General features: G+C 35.8%; 1 protein-coding gene across 1 annotated transcript in view; it reads left to right on the top strand.

The window, feature by feature from the left end:
* KCND2 (potassium voltage-gated channel subfamily D member 2) overlaps positions 1-13,458 on the top strand; it is a 487,892-nt gene that overhangs the window by 49,945 nt on the left and 424,489 nt on the right. The gene's annotated exons all lie outside the window — the stretch shown is intronic.

Consider the following 13,458-nt stretch of genomic DNA (forward strand, 5'->3'; position numbering starts at 1 on the left):
ATGTACATCCAGAGGTTGGGAACCCAGCAGAAGCTGATGAGAAAGTTCTTCCTTCAATGGAATATCTAACAGTTTTAGCACTTGAAGTCTCTTCCAGGCCTCACATCATGAAGAACGAGGAAACACATTTTGTCAATCGAATCAAGTAATATTCACAGATAATGCTACCATACCAGATTCAAAAGATGGCTTTCAACAAATTTGTATTGCTCTTTGAGACAATGCCTTAAACATTTATAAATAAGCACAGGATCATTAATGTATCTCATAGGATTCTAGAAATTCGGCAAACTAACCCTATGTCAGCATATAGTGGACTTCAAATTTTTAAAGATTATTTGCATTTTAAATTATTCACTTGTAATTTATGACAATTGTACACTACTGTTATCATCACTGTTTAATAGATTAGCTTAGTTTGCATTTTCCCTACTGTTTTTTCACCCTCTCCTTCCTTATAGCATTACTGCATGGAGGCATTAGAGCATTTAGTTTTATATTTTCTGAGCCATGGTTCCCTTCCATTAACCTCATTATTTGAAATGATTCTGATACACCTCTTCCTGAATGAACCCTAAGTTTGCTATTTTTTTTTTTTTCTTATTTCTTACAGGGCTCTAAATATAATCTCAGGCATTCTTCCAAAATGAAGTAACAGGGGAGTAGAGCTATTTTTATTTTTAAAGGAAAAATTGTGGAATAGTAATACAGTGTACCAAATTACTCTTTTCTTAAACAAAACTCTACCCCCAAAATAGGAAACAGATCTTACATTCACCATTCTATTCCATTTACTTCATACATTACAATAGACTTTCCTATTAACATTAGGCATAGGTTCTGGGCATTTAAATTTCCTCATAAGGTAGATAAGCTTATCAAAATACTAGTTATGAAAGAAGGAAAATGGAATATGGAAGCAAATTCTTTCTTCTAAAGGTAAGTCACAATAAATAACACTATAGTTAATTCGTCTAAAGTGTGCCATGGCTTTATATCTTATTCATGCATTAAGACACTGAAACAGAAAAATCATGTCCAAATAATTTTGGATTTGTTTAAAAAATGTCCTTTAATGGTGCCTGGATAACTCAGTTGGTTGAGCCTCTTGATTTTTGACTCAGGTCATGATCCCAGGGTCATGGGATTGAGCCCTGTGTAGGACTGTATGCTGAGCAAGAAGCCTGGTTAAGATTCTCTCTCTCGGGGCACCTGGGTGGCTTAGTCGGTTAAGCGTCCGACTTTTGCTTAGGTCATGATCTCGCGGTTTGTGGGTTCGAGCCCCGCGTCGGGCTCTGTGCTGACTGCCAGCTCAGAGCCTGGAGCCTGTTTCAGAGTCTGTATCTCCCTCTCTCTCTGACCCTCCCCTGTTCACGCTGTCTCTCTCTATCCTAGAAATAAAAAAAAAAAAAAAAAAAAGATTTTCTCTCTCTCTGTCTCCCTCTTCCCCTCTTTCCAGCGCGTGCTCTCTCTCTCTCTTTCTCAAAATAAAAAAATAAATAAATAAAAGAACTATCCTTTAGATAACTATGTTTTGAAATCAATATGTAATTCAAGACCTAGAGATAAGATTTAATATAATTATATCTTGATTCTGTGAAGTCTTACTGTATAAACATTTTTGCTCTGCATTTAAGGTAATAGAACTCAGTATACTCAATATTACATGCTATGTTTCTAAATATGCTAATTATTATCATACTATGTTGTAAGCCATGAAATATTTTCTTAGCATGCAGATATTAGATGGTTAGCATTTAAAAGGTCCTGATACCCACCAATGTCAGTATGTGGAGAGTGGGGATTTCACCACACATACAACAAGAAATGCCTCAGATACTGACAAGTTTGTCCTATAATTCAACTCAATGTTGACACTGTCTACAGGTTAAGGGCTCAGTCCTGCAATTTTACTCCATCCACTTCCACCTGCTTCTCACTTGCCATTTTAGATGCCAGTTGCCAGCTTAGGTTGTCATCTGTAATTCTGCCTGACTGACTGGAAATCAGAGGGTTCCATGACCCCCTCCTTAGGTTTGATTACCTTGCTAGAGAGGCTCACAGAACTTAGAGAAATATTTAACCTACTACATCATTTTTTTATTATAAAAGTATATAACTCATGAATAGTGAGGTGAAAGAGAGGCATAGGGCAAAGTCTGTGGAAAGGGCACAAAGCATCCATGCCCTCTCCAGGCATGCCATCTCCCCCTAGCTGCCTGTGTTCACTAACATGAAAGCTCTCTGAGCCCCATCCTTCCCTTCCCTTCCCTTCCCTTCCCTTCCCTTCCCTTCCCTTCCCTTCCCTTCCCTTCTTTTTTCTTCTCTTCATTTCTTTTTTTTTTTTCTTTTCTGGCAGCTTCAATATAAAGGAATGATTGATTAAATCATGACCCTTGATGATTAAACTCAATCTCCAGCCCCTCTCCCCTCCCTGGAGGTCAGGGGTGGGGAGGGTGGGTTGGAACAGAAAGTTCCAATCCTCCAGTCACACGGTCAATTCTCCCGGCAAACGGCCCCAATCTTGGCTGCTTTCCAAAAGTCCCCTCATTAACATAGCAAAAACTAACTTTATTCTTAACAGTTAGGAAATTCCCAAGGTTTTGGGAGCAGTGAGTTGGGAAACAAGGACAAAGACCAAATATGTATGAGAAGTATGTTTTGGTCATCTGAATTATAAAATATATTTTTTCTTATATATCACAATATCAGAGCACTAAAAATTAAAGTACATGTATTAGCTTAGGCTATGCAAGTACGCAAGTAAGAAAATCATGTTTTGAATATACTAAAATTAAAAATCTGGGGCGCCCTGGTGGCTCAGTAGGTTAAGCAGCTGACTTCAGCTCAGGTCATGATCTAGCGGTTTGTGAGTTCCAGCTCTGCGTTGGGCTCTGTACTGACAGCTCAGAGCCTGGAGCCTGCTTCAGATTCTGTGTCTCCCTCTCTCTCTGCCCCTCACCTACTCACGCTCTATCTCTCAGTCTCTCAAAAATAAATAAACATTAAAAAAAATTTTTTAAATCCTTGAGTCAGTCTGTATAAGTGATTCTGTCCCACTTCAAGCTCCTTTGTCAGTTGGTACCACTTAAATGATAATAAACACTGAGTGATTTTAGAACTGTGGTGTGTGTGCCAGGCACTAGAGATACACACAGCTTGAGTAGTTGACTGACATCTAACAGAGGTGTAATAATGAATTATAAGGGAAAGAGTGATCATATCTGCAGAGGGGAATTAAAGAAACATTCACAAAAGAAGTGTCGCTGGTAGAATGAATATGACACTGCCAGGTGTTCAAGATTGGAAAGGGTCCAAGGACTAACCGATGCAAAACCTATTAAGTGTGAGAATTTGGTAAGTCCTTGTAGTTCAATGTGAATGTGAAGTTTATCATTCAGCCAGTGCAAAGCCACATGGGCGGCAAATTAGGGAAATGCCTCTCACTCCACAAAAGGACTTTTACTTTATCCTGTCAAAGACAGGGACAGGCTAAGGAATTTCAAGTCGAGGAGTAACAATGTGGCTGCACTTTGGAAAATTGATTGGAGTGGTTTGAAATTGAAAGTAGAAAAGCCAATTAAGAGTTTATTGTAATGGCTTAAAAGGAAGAAAATGAGAATGAAGATGTAGTAAAGGAGAGAGACACCACCTTTAGAAAGTGGAAGCAAAGGGATAGATAGAATGACTTATTGAAAATGGGAGCTGGCGGGAGGAAGGTGATTGATCTCTCTAACCTGGCTGATAGACTCAGGGTAGAACAGGACAGAGAAAGCAAGAACAGCAGTTTTGTTAAAGAGGAGCAGTTCATTTTTGGTTATGTTAAGGCTAAAGCATCTGTGGAGATGTTTGGAACCTACAGGAAAATACTTTATGAATGAGTGAAAGATTGTTCAGTGTGCCTATGTTGCTATGCTTGGAATCCATGTTCAAGGTATGTTGTTTCAGAGTACTCAGTCCATGATACCTTCCTAGCTTTCAGTGCTATCATTTCAATTCATGTATTCATGCATTCGTTAGTAAATTCATTCAGTAGATGTTTGTAGATTTTTCTAGGTAGGTACAAGGATGCATCATTAAAGACCACAAATCTACCTTCCATTATGTTTATTTGAGAGAGCAGCTGGGAGGAGAGGGATCGAGGGAGAGAGAGAAAGAAGCTTAAGCAGCCTCCACACTCAGAGTGGAGCCTGATGCAGGGTTCAATCCTATGACCCTGGCATCATGGCCTGAGCCAAAATCAAGATCAGAGGCTCAAGAAATTGACTGAGCCACCCAGGTACCCCTCCACTATTTTAACATAGCAGGGACTGCTAACAAGTAAACTACCAATCTGAGTACTGTGTGGTAAGTGTAGGTTGACTGCATTCAAAACCAGTAGTGTATTGTTTAATTTGCATTCATGTGATTTTTAGGACAAACATTGAGATAATTATTACATGTGTTTCCTGTGTATATCACTGGAATGTTTGTCTGTTAGAAAAACTAATGATCTAAACACAATTTGTCTAAGGTGTTTATTTTTGTGATATTTAATAATCTTTGCTTATTGAAAATTTTATTGTCCTCCACATTTTCTATTTAAATTTTGTTGTTTGTAGTCTATTATTAAAACTATAATAATATGGTTACACTTTAAATTGAAAAATATCTCAGCAATGGAGATTATATATGTGAAAGTATATTGCTTTGTACCTAGCAGAGAATATGCACATCAACACATTGTTTTTCATGTTTTTTATTTTCCTATCTAGCCCACTCACATCTGCTGTCTAATGGTCTAGTTATATCCAACACACTCACTGTTCCATACGTCATCATTAAGTCTTTGAGAGAAGAAAACCAAATTTACGATGTATTCCTGTCCTCATCAATCCCTATGATTATTAATCTTTTACACAATAAGCATTTATTGAGTACCCAAAATGTAACATTCAGGAGATGCTGAGATACATAAAATATGCCTTAAGTGCATTACAGAAACTCAGAAGAGGTGACATTTATAATAATGAGAATATATGAACAGGAAATTGCCCAAAACTGCCCTTTTAAGGTGGGCAACAATATTACAAGCAGAGAGACAAATAAGTTCAAAGACTCGTAGGCATGAAGTGGTGAGTATATTGGAGGCAGTAGATGGTTCTGCTGGCGAGAGAACTGCACACATAGAAGAAAGTCATATAGTCTGACAAAGGTGACAATGTCACGTGGTGAAGGGTTTGTTGTGTCATAGCAGGGACTTTAAGGGATTTTTTTAATTTTGTTTTTGTTTCTTTAATTTTGTTTGTTTATTTGTTAGGCGTTGAGAGATGCCACTTATTTTAAACAGGAGAATGATATGGGCGCACAGTTTTTAAAAGGTGCCATTTTTGGGGATGCCTGGATGGCTTAGTCAGTTAAACCTCCAACTCTTGATTTCTGCTCGGGTCATAACCTCACGGTTTGTGAGAAGGCATCCCCTGTGAGGTGGAAATCACAGAGCCTGCTTGGAATTTTCTCTCTCCCTCTCTCTCTGCCCTTGCCCTGCTTCGTACGCATCGACTTTCTCTTTTTTTTCCCCTCTCTGTCTCTCAAAATAAATGAACATTAAAAAACGTTGCCTCTTTTCATATAAGACATGATGGAATTAAGAGATGTTGAACATATTGACACATAGTTATTTTAGTGCTTAATGGAATTACTAACCTCTGTTTTATTCGTGTGTGTGTTGTATGTGCATACACGTGCTTGTGGTAGTTTCTAAAAAAATGCACATTGAATACGTATGTTTGTAGGGAGGTGTAAAGGGTATTTGATAAAGATACAGAACTTTTATGGAAAATATTCTGAATTGGGACGGGTTAGTACCTATCTGTTTGTGGAAAATGATTATTGAGTATTGAGTATTGAGACCAGGACACCTGCTAAAGAAGAATGGGGAGATTAGGTTAATTTTTATCTCCAGAAGTCAGTAATTCTATTTTAACAACCATGTTTGTTTGTCTTTCATTGTTATCAGTGTTATCAAAAGGTAATTACTAGTAGCGTGTCAAATAATGTGGAAGATGAGTTAAAGTAGATGTAGTCACTGAAATGTATGTTTTAAAACTAGAAAACTTACTAGGATACTGAAGTGCACACTGCCTATATGTTTAAAAACACAGCAAAAAACACATATTTATCAAGCAGCACAGACAGTTGTGGAGTTTTATATTTTTATTTGGGGCCTGCCAGATATGCTTCTTGTGAGATATATTTTTTTCAGAAATATAAATGACAAGATGATTTTGAACAAATGAGGATAAGAAACCTTTTAAGAATATCTGTTGAGCTGATGGAAGCTATGAGTATAGGGTGAGTGATTAAGTGGTGGAAAAAAGGCAATTTGAATAATAAAAAAAAATAAGACTGACGGAATGATTTAATCCACACTCTAAAGTTTTGGAACCCACTCCATTACATGAAGTTTGTATAAGGTCCTAAAGAGAAGCTATTGTAAAACATCTGGCATATCTGTGAAGTCATAATTTCCTGGAAAGGGAATTAGAAGCAGGAGGAAGAAGTTCATGGTCAATGTTGATACCTCAGATTAATTGTCCCTATATTATTTATTTGGTCATTCTTACATTTTTTAACACAATAATTTGACAAAGAAGCTTTACTTCTCTTGAGAACCAACCTCAGGTTTTATTGTAAACCTGTGTGAGAAACAGTCTAAAACCTCCATTTTGCCTTTATTTAATTTTTGTTTCTAAGTTAAAGAAATGTACTTTCCACGGGCACCTGGTGGTTCAGTCAGGTCATGATCTCGTGGTTCCTGAGTTCGAGCCCCGTGTCAGGCTCTGTACTGACAGCTAGCTCAGGGCCTGGAGCCTGTTTCAGATTCTGTGACTCCCTCTCTCTCTGACCCTCCCCTGCTCATGCTGTCTCTCTCTCTCAGAAATAAATATTTTTTTTTAAAAGTTAAAAATTTAAAAAAAAAAAAAAAAGAAATGTACCTTCCAGTGAAATAAATTAGTATTTCTGTGGAAACTTTACTTTTAAAAAATCGACATACTTGCATGTGGCTGGCTCAGTTGGTAGAGCATGAAACTCTTGATGTTGGGGTCGTGAGTTCAAGACCCATATTGAGGGTAGAGTTTACCCCCCCCAAAATTGGTAGCAATACAGTACATAAAATTGTCTAGTTCATAACATATTTTATATCAATTAGAAGCTATTTCTATTTAATATGCTTATAAGTTTTAGAAATGTAAGGAAATTTAACACTTAGTTGTTCTAGATTTTCTTACTTTGCAGATGAGGAAACTACGATCTAAGTATATTAATTGCTGCCTATGAAGTAGGGACAAAATCCAACTCCCTGCCCTTGTCCATGTTTCTTTCTGTTACACAGCACTGACATATATGTCATATGTTAGAGTTTAGATATTTTATTTTATTTATTTTATTTTATTTCATTTTATTAGTTTATTTTTTAATTTATTTTGAGAGAGAGATAGAGAACAAGCTGGAGAGGGGCAGAGAGAAGGGGACAGAATCCCAGGCAGGTTCTGCACTGTCAGCACAGAGCCCTATGTTGGGACTTGAACTCACAACCAGTGAGATAATGACCTGAGCCAAAGTCAAGAGTTGGACACATAACTGACTGAGCCACCCAGGTATCCCAATTTTAGAGTTTTTTAAAGGAAACAGTTCATAAAGCAAGCAAAATTATTTTTAATTATTGTAACATAACTTATTTGTCTTGAGATTGTTATTTTAGTCTTGCATAATTTAAATATTCTGTATAATCAGATAATTTATCCATTAAAGAAAGAAATATATTTTTTAATTTTGCCACTGACATAATATAACATTTAGAAAATTTTCATATCCTATTACCTGGGTATTAGGTCACTGTGAGAATAAAAATGGTGTCCTCTCTTTGTTAGCTAGTTAGTTATTAATATTTTATATGGTGAGTAAAAGTAGCATTATTGGCAAGATACATAATAGCTTTGTCTTTTGTTAACATGTAATTTGTTCCCATAAATGGCTTTTAGGTGTTAGATCAATACATAAGTGGATTTTTTTCCTAGGTCCATTAAACTGGAATTTTTAAACTAAATTCTAATAGTACCAAAAGTAATCCTTTACTATAAAGGTAAATTTCTGATTCATAATAAAAAATAAAACAATTCTTAAACAAGGTCATTTATCAGTATATTGGCTTTAATTAACCGGTTAAAATAATGACCTGGAAGAAAACTTGTTAGTATTTCAAAGTGGAATCAATCATTTGAAAATAACACTGTCGGCGTGGTGTGAGATCACTGGAGGTTAGTACTGATGCAGTGGTGCTGACATGTGCTTCTATGGCTGGTCGACCTCTGGTCATAAAGGTTCCCAATATTCACAGTAGGTAAAGAAAGCTGACATCAAGAGAATAATAGTTCAATTACCAGTGAAATTAGGAATCCTGGTTTTCAAAATTTTTTCTTAATGGTACAAATTGATTTCTTTAAAAACACAAGTTTGATAAATGACATGTGGTTGGGCTCACATGAAAACTTACAAATGAAACCATCTCTGGGCACATTCTATTTTCTAAAGTTAATATATTATTAAACTATCATTTGTACATAAATTTAAATATTTATGTTGAGTAAATATATGACTGTCAATTAATATATTGAATGTGCAATCCTTGAGTGGGAAAGACTGATACAGAGCTCTGGGCACTGATGTTCACTCTTCAGTTACCTGAGAAGAGCACTCTGATAAATTGAATGTAACCTTTTTAATATAGCTCAGTGATAAATCTTTCATTACCTTATGACAGAGTGGAAAAGAAAAATGACATTTGTTTTATACTCTGATCATGGACATCTGGCCAAAAAAAAAAAAAAGTGGAAATTTCTGACTTAACCCCAAAAACTTCAAAAGGAAAAGTGATAGCATATAATATTTGCATTAATCTACTTCTTTAAATGACTTGTTCAATTACAATAATATGCATCAATGTGCATAAACATTAATGCATATTTATAGATATAAAACTAAAATGAAGAATAAATGGTAGCCTACTATTGTAGGGGAAGTTTTTTTATTGTTGTTGTTGGTTTGGTTTTTTTTTTTAATGTTCTATTTATTTCTGAGAGAGAGAGAGACAGCATGAACAGGGGAGGGTCAGAGAGAGAGGGAGACACAGAATCTGAAGCAGGCTCCAGGCTCTGAGCTGTCAGCACAGAGCTTGGCATGGGGCTAGAACCCATGGGCCGTGAGATCATGACCTGAGCCGAAGTTGGGCGCTTAACCGACTGAGCCACCCAGGCGCCCCAGGAGTTTATTTTTTCTTCAAACTGGAGAATTACAAGAACTCTTCAAGAAAGTCATACAGATAATTATAATCAGATCCTACCAGAATAGAGATATAAAAACATGAATTAAATATTTATTCAATTTGTTCTTTCACATGTTTTGCGAAGACATATAGAAAGCCTCTTTGTTTATCTTCTCTCTTGCCCACAAGAATATAAACTGCAAGAAAGCAGTGACGTGGTCTGCGTTGATTACTGCCTTATACCTTGCACAACTATGCACTAGTAGGCATTTGATAAACAGTGATGAATGAAGGAATGCCAATTACTAAACTGTGTGTTAGATATATGTTGCTGACCAAAATAAGTGTAGCCTGCTGTCTTAATATCTAGCTGAGAGGGTGAGGGTAGGATAAAAATCAAATACTTACATCAATAAATATTTAATGACAATTGTATCCCACAATAGGAAAAAAATGACTTTTTCACCCCAGATGTGAAAATGTTACTCATGGTTGGTAATCAGTCTTCCACGTTGCCGTAAAATATGCAATCTATAAAGATTACCAAATTACTTAACTTTAGGCTCAAAAGGAGAAAGGTTAAAAAAAATGTAGTCTAAGAATTTCTGGCAGTTATATTGTAGAATTAAGGGTACCAATTTGTATATAGTTACTTATGGTGACCTAGTAGCATCAAAGGTAGTATTACTCAGGAGCTCCATTAAACCCTTAAGATGTAGATGTGCCAACATGAGTTTTCAGACACAGCTCTAGGAGGAAACCTTAATGATCACTAACTTGAGAATGTGTTTGCAAATGTTTTCATTTCCACGTTTATCTAAAATGTTTCTTATATAAATTTGTGAATGTTTAGAATTTTATCTCCCTCTACTCCTGAATCAAGAGTTATTCTCCTAAAAAGTTAAATAGGAAGATTCACTGTCACAGGACTGTAGACAAAATTTTGTTTGCTAGAATCAATCCCAATTTCAGCAACTAAAGAAACTTATAAATTAATAAAGTTATAGGAAATAAATTCTAATATGAGGTCCATAATATACTGTTTGACACCTATGTTGTATTTACTTGACCCTGTTTCATCATTGAGGAATGGAGAACAATGCTAACTCAGATTTTTCAAAGAAGTACAGAGATAATCACTCCCCCTGTAAAAAGTGACTTTTTAAAAGACAATTATAAACATAGCCTTTTTAATTTAAAAAAAATTATTTTGAAAGAGTGTATGTGCATGAGTAGGGGAGAGGCAGAGAGAGAGGAGAGAGAGAATCCTAAGCAGCCTCTGCTCTGTCAGCACAGAGCCAGATGCAGGGTTCTAACTCACAAAATGTGAGATGAGGACCTGAGACCAAGAATCAGATGCTTAACAGACTGAGCCACTCAGGCGCCCCTAAACATAACCTCTTTTTAAAAAACAAACTGTCCAAGATCATTTGAAAGTTTTTGAAATTTATTTTTTAATTGAGTTATATATATAACTTTGTGACAATGTCTATTACATAACATGATTAATGTCCCACTGAGTGCTTTCTTCTTTGGTTGAGTTTGAAAGTATGCTACACACTTGTGTCCCTAAGTCTACAGATTCTGTGTTGTTCCCGATCTCAGTGAGTCAAATTCGTTATTAATGTTTTTTACTCAATATCCAATAATGCTTATTGAATATTGACTTTATAGTAAGCTCTCTGCCTTACCTCATTTAATTTTTAGAACCACCCTGCTGGGTAAATACTATTATTATTCTCACTTTCTAGGAGAGGAACTTGGTGGTTATAAAGTAATTTTGGCAACAGCCATATAGCTAGTAAATAGTAAGGCTGGGAATCTAACGAGGATTATCTGTTTCCAGTGTAAGTATGCTTGAGGTCTGTGGTATGAATAGACAGATATGTTGAATTACAGCCTCAAGAGGAGACATTTTCTATTAAATAATGAATGAATGAGTGAATTAGTACATGAAATGTATCTCAAAACTAAAAAAAGGCAGGAAAATATTATTGCTAAATGGAGAAAATTTTCTGTTCCACAGGTTGCTTCTCTTTGGTTTTTACATTTTGGTTCTTAGATTCAAAAGAGGAACATAATTTTTTGAGCTTATGTATGACAAGCGTAGGCATACTATAGCCTTTATTTTCCCTGAAGTATTAGGAATGTAGTATACATTCAAATTCATTTCAGTGATATGTTCTTGTTCATATAAATTATATTAGTTAATACATGATATTTTAATAATTATGTATTTAATATTTGTGAAAACTCAGCCTTTAGGATTTTTTAACATACTATGTTTATATCTCACTAAAGTCATCTGGGAAATGCCATAAAAATATCTCACTATAAATTGTTCAATTGGTTACTGATTTGGCCTGTCTTAATTCAGTTATGAATCCCCTTAACCGAGCTAATGGGCTGCTACTGCTGTGTACTGTCATGGAAATAAAATAGTATCATGTGGTAAGATGACACTACAAGATAATGAAAACTTAACTAACTTATTATGGATTTATGCCCATGCATAGTTTCTGATTCAGAACTTAATATGAATTTTCCTTGCCATTTCAAAATGAAGTTACATCTGGGGCGCCTGGGTGGCTTAGTCGGTTAAGCGTCTGACTTTCCCTTAGGTCATGATCTCGCGGTTCGTGGGTTCGAGCCCGGTGTCGGGCTCTGTGCTGACTGCCAGCTCAGAGCCTGGAGCCTATTTCAGAGTCTGTATCTCCCTCTCTCTCTGACCCTCCCCTGCTCACACTGTCTTTCTCTCTCTCTCTCTCTCTCTCTCCTAGAAATAAAAATATTAAAAAAAATTAAGTTACATCTCCCAGGAGTTTATCCAGATGCTGTTTTCATAAAAATACAAAATTTAATGAATTTTAAAGGAGAGAATTCTTGCTTTTTCCCATTGAAAATGTAGGATTCTTGGCCAATGAAATGAGGACACATACCTTTTTCTGGTCATTTTGTCTTTTCTGAACACTAGCGTGCCTCTCAAGTCCTTTTTGACAATGAATGGACCTTTCTGAGCTCTGGCATTCGTAGTGATTTGATAAAAATCTTCCAAACTGTCCTTAAACTGGCCACTCTATTTGTCAAATAACTGATTCTGTGTAAGCAGTGGAGGAAGTTCTTTCTGCTATTATCCACACAATTAAGAGTTTTACAGAGTCCAATGAATTTCTGATTTTAGAAAAATGTGGAAAATGTTTGCTGATTATGCTGCAGATTTGTCCAGGCCCCATGCTCTTTGTTTATGATGTTAAAGGTAGCATATACTATAGTTTATTGTATATCTATAGAATATCTGTAGATTAATAGAATGCTCCATTAATATTCACCATTTAGAAGTATTTTTGTCTGTTTTTTCTTTTATTTTGCTCTAAATAAATACAAGATCTATATAGAGAGATCTGTCTCTAGAACTATGCAGCCTGGGTTGGAACCCAGCTCCCCATTCTCTAGATATGTAAACATGGGCAAGTTACTGAAACTTTTTTTTTTTTTTAAGTTTATTTATTTATTTTGAGAGAAAGCATGAGTGCAAGTAGCCGAGGGGCAGAGAGGGAAAGTGAGAATCCAAGCAGGCTTTGCACTGATAGTAGACGGGTGGGGGGTTTAATTCCATGAACTGTGAGATCATGACCTGAGCCAAAATCAAGAGTCAGATGCTTAACAAACTGAGCCACCCAGGTGCCCTTACTTAAACGTTTTACGTGTCAGTTTCTTCCTCTGCAAAAATAGGATCATAAAATACCTACTCTAGATGGATGTTTTAAGGACAAAATGAGTCTATTTATTTTAAATATTTAGAAAAGTGCCTGGCACATTAAAAAAAAAAAAACAACAGTAATTCTTTTTATCAAACTCTAACACAAAAGCTGATGAAATAAGAAAAAAGCACAAGAAGCTGTACTCATGAACTTACATCAAAGTGATGGATGAGTTCCATTTTAGAATGTGAAAAATGATAGAACAATCATGCAGGTGCAGAGAAATTAGTATATGTAGATATTTGGGTATTTCATTATTTGTTATGTAACTGTTTCCAAATAAAGCAGGATGCTTTCAACTCCTCAGAAGGGATTTTAAAAATAGATTATAAAAAAGCAATGTAACTATGTAAAATCCACATACTAATGTAACCAAAGTTGAACTGAAGGAAG

Source organism: Hyaena hyaena, unplaced genomic scaffold (genome assembly GCF_003009895.1).
Source record: "Hyaena hyaena isolate Hyena2069 unplaced genomic scaffold, ASM300989v1 scaffold_508, whole genome shotgun sequence".
Classification (NCBI taxonomy): Eukaryota; Metazoa; Chordata; class Mammalia; order Carnivora; family Hyaenidae; genus Hyaena; species Hyaena hyaena.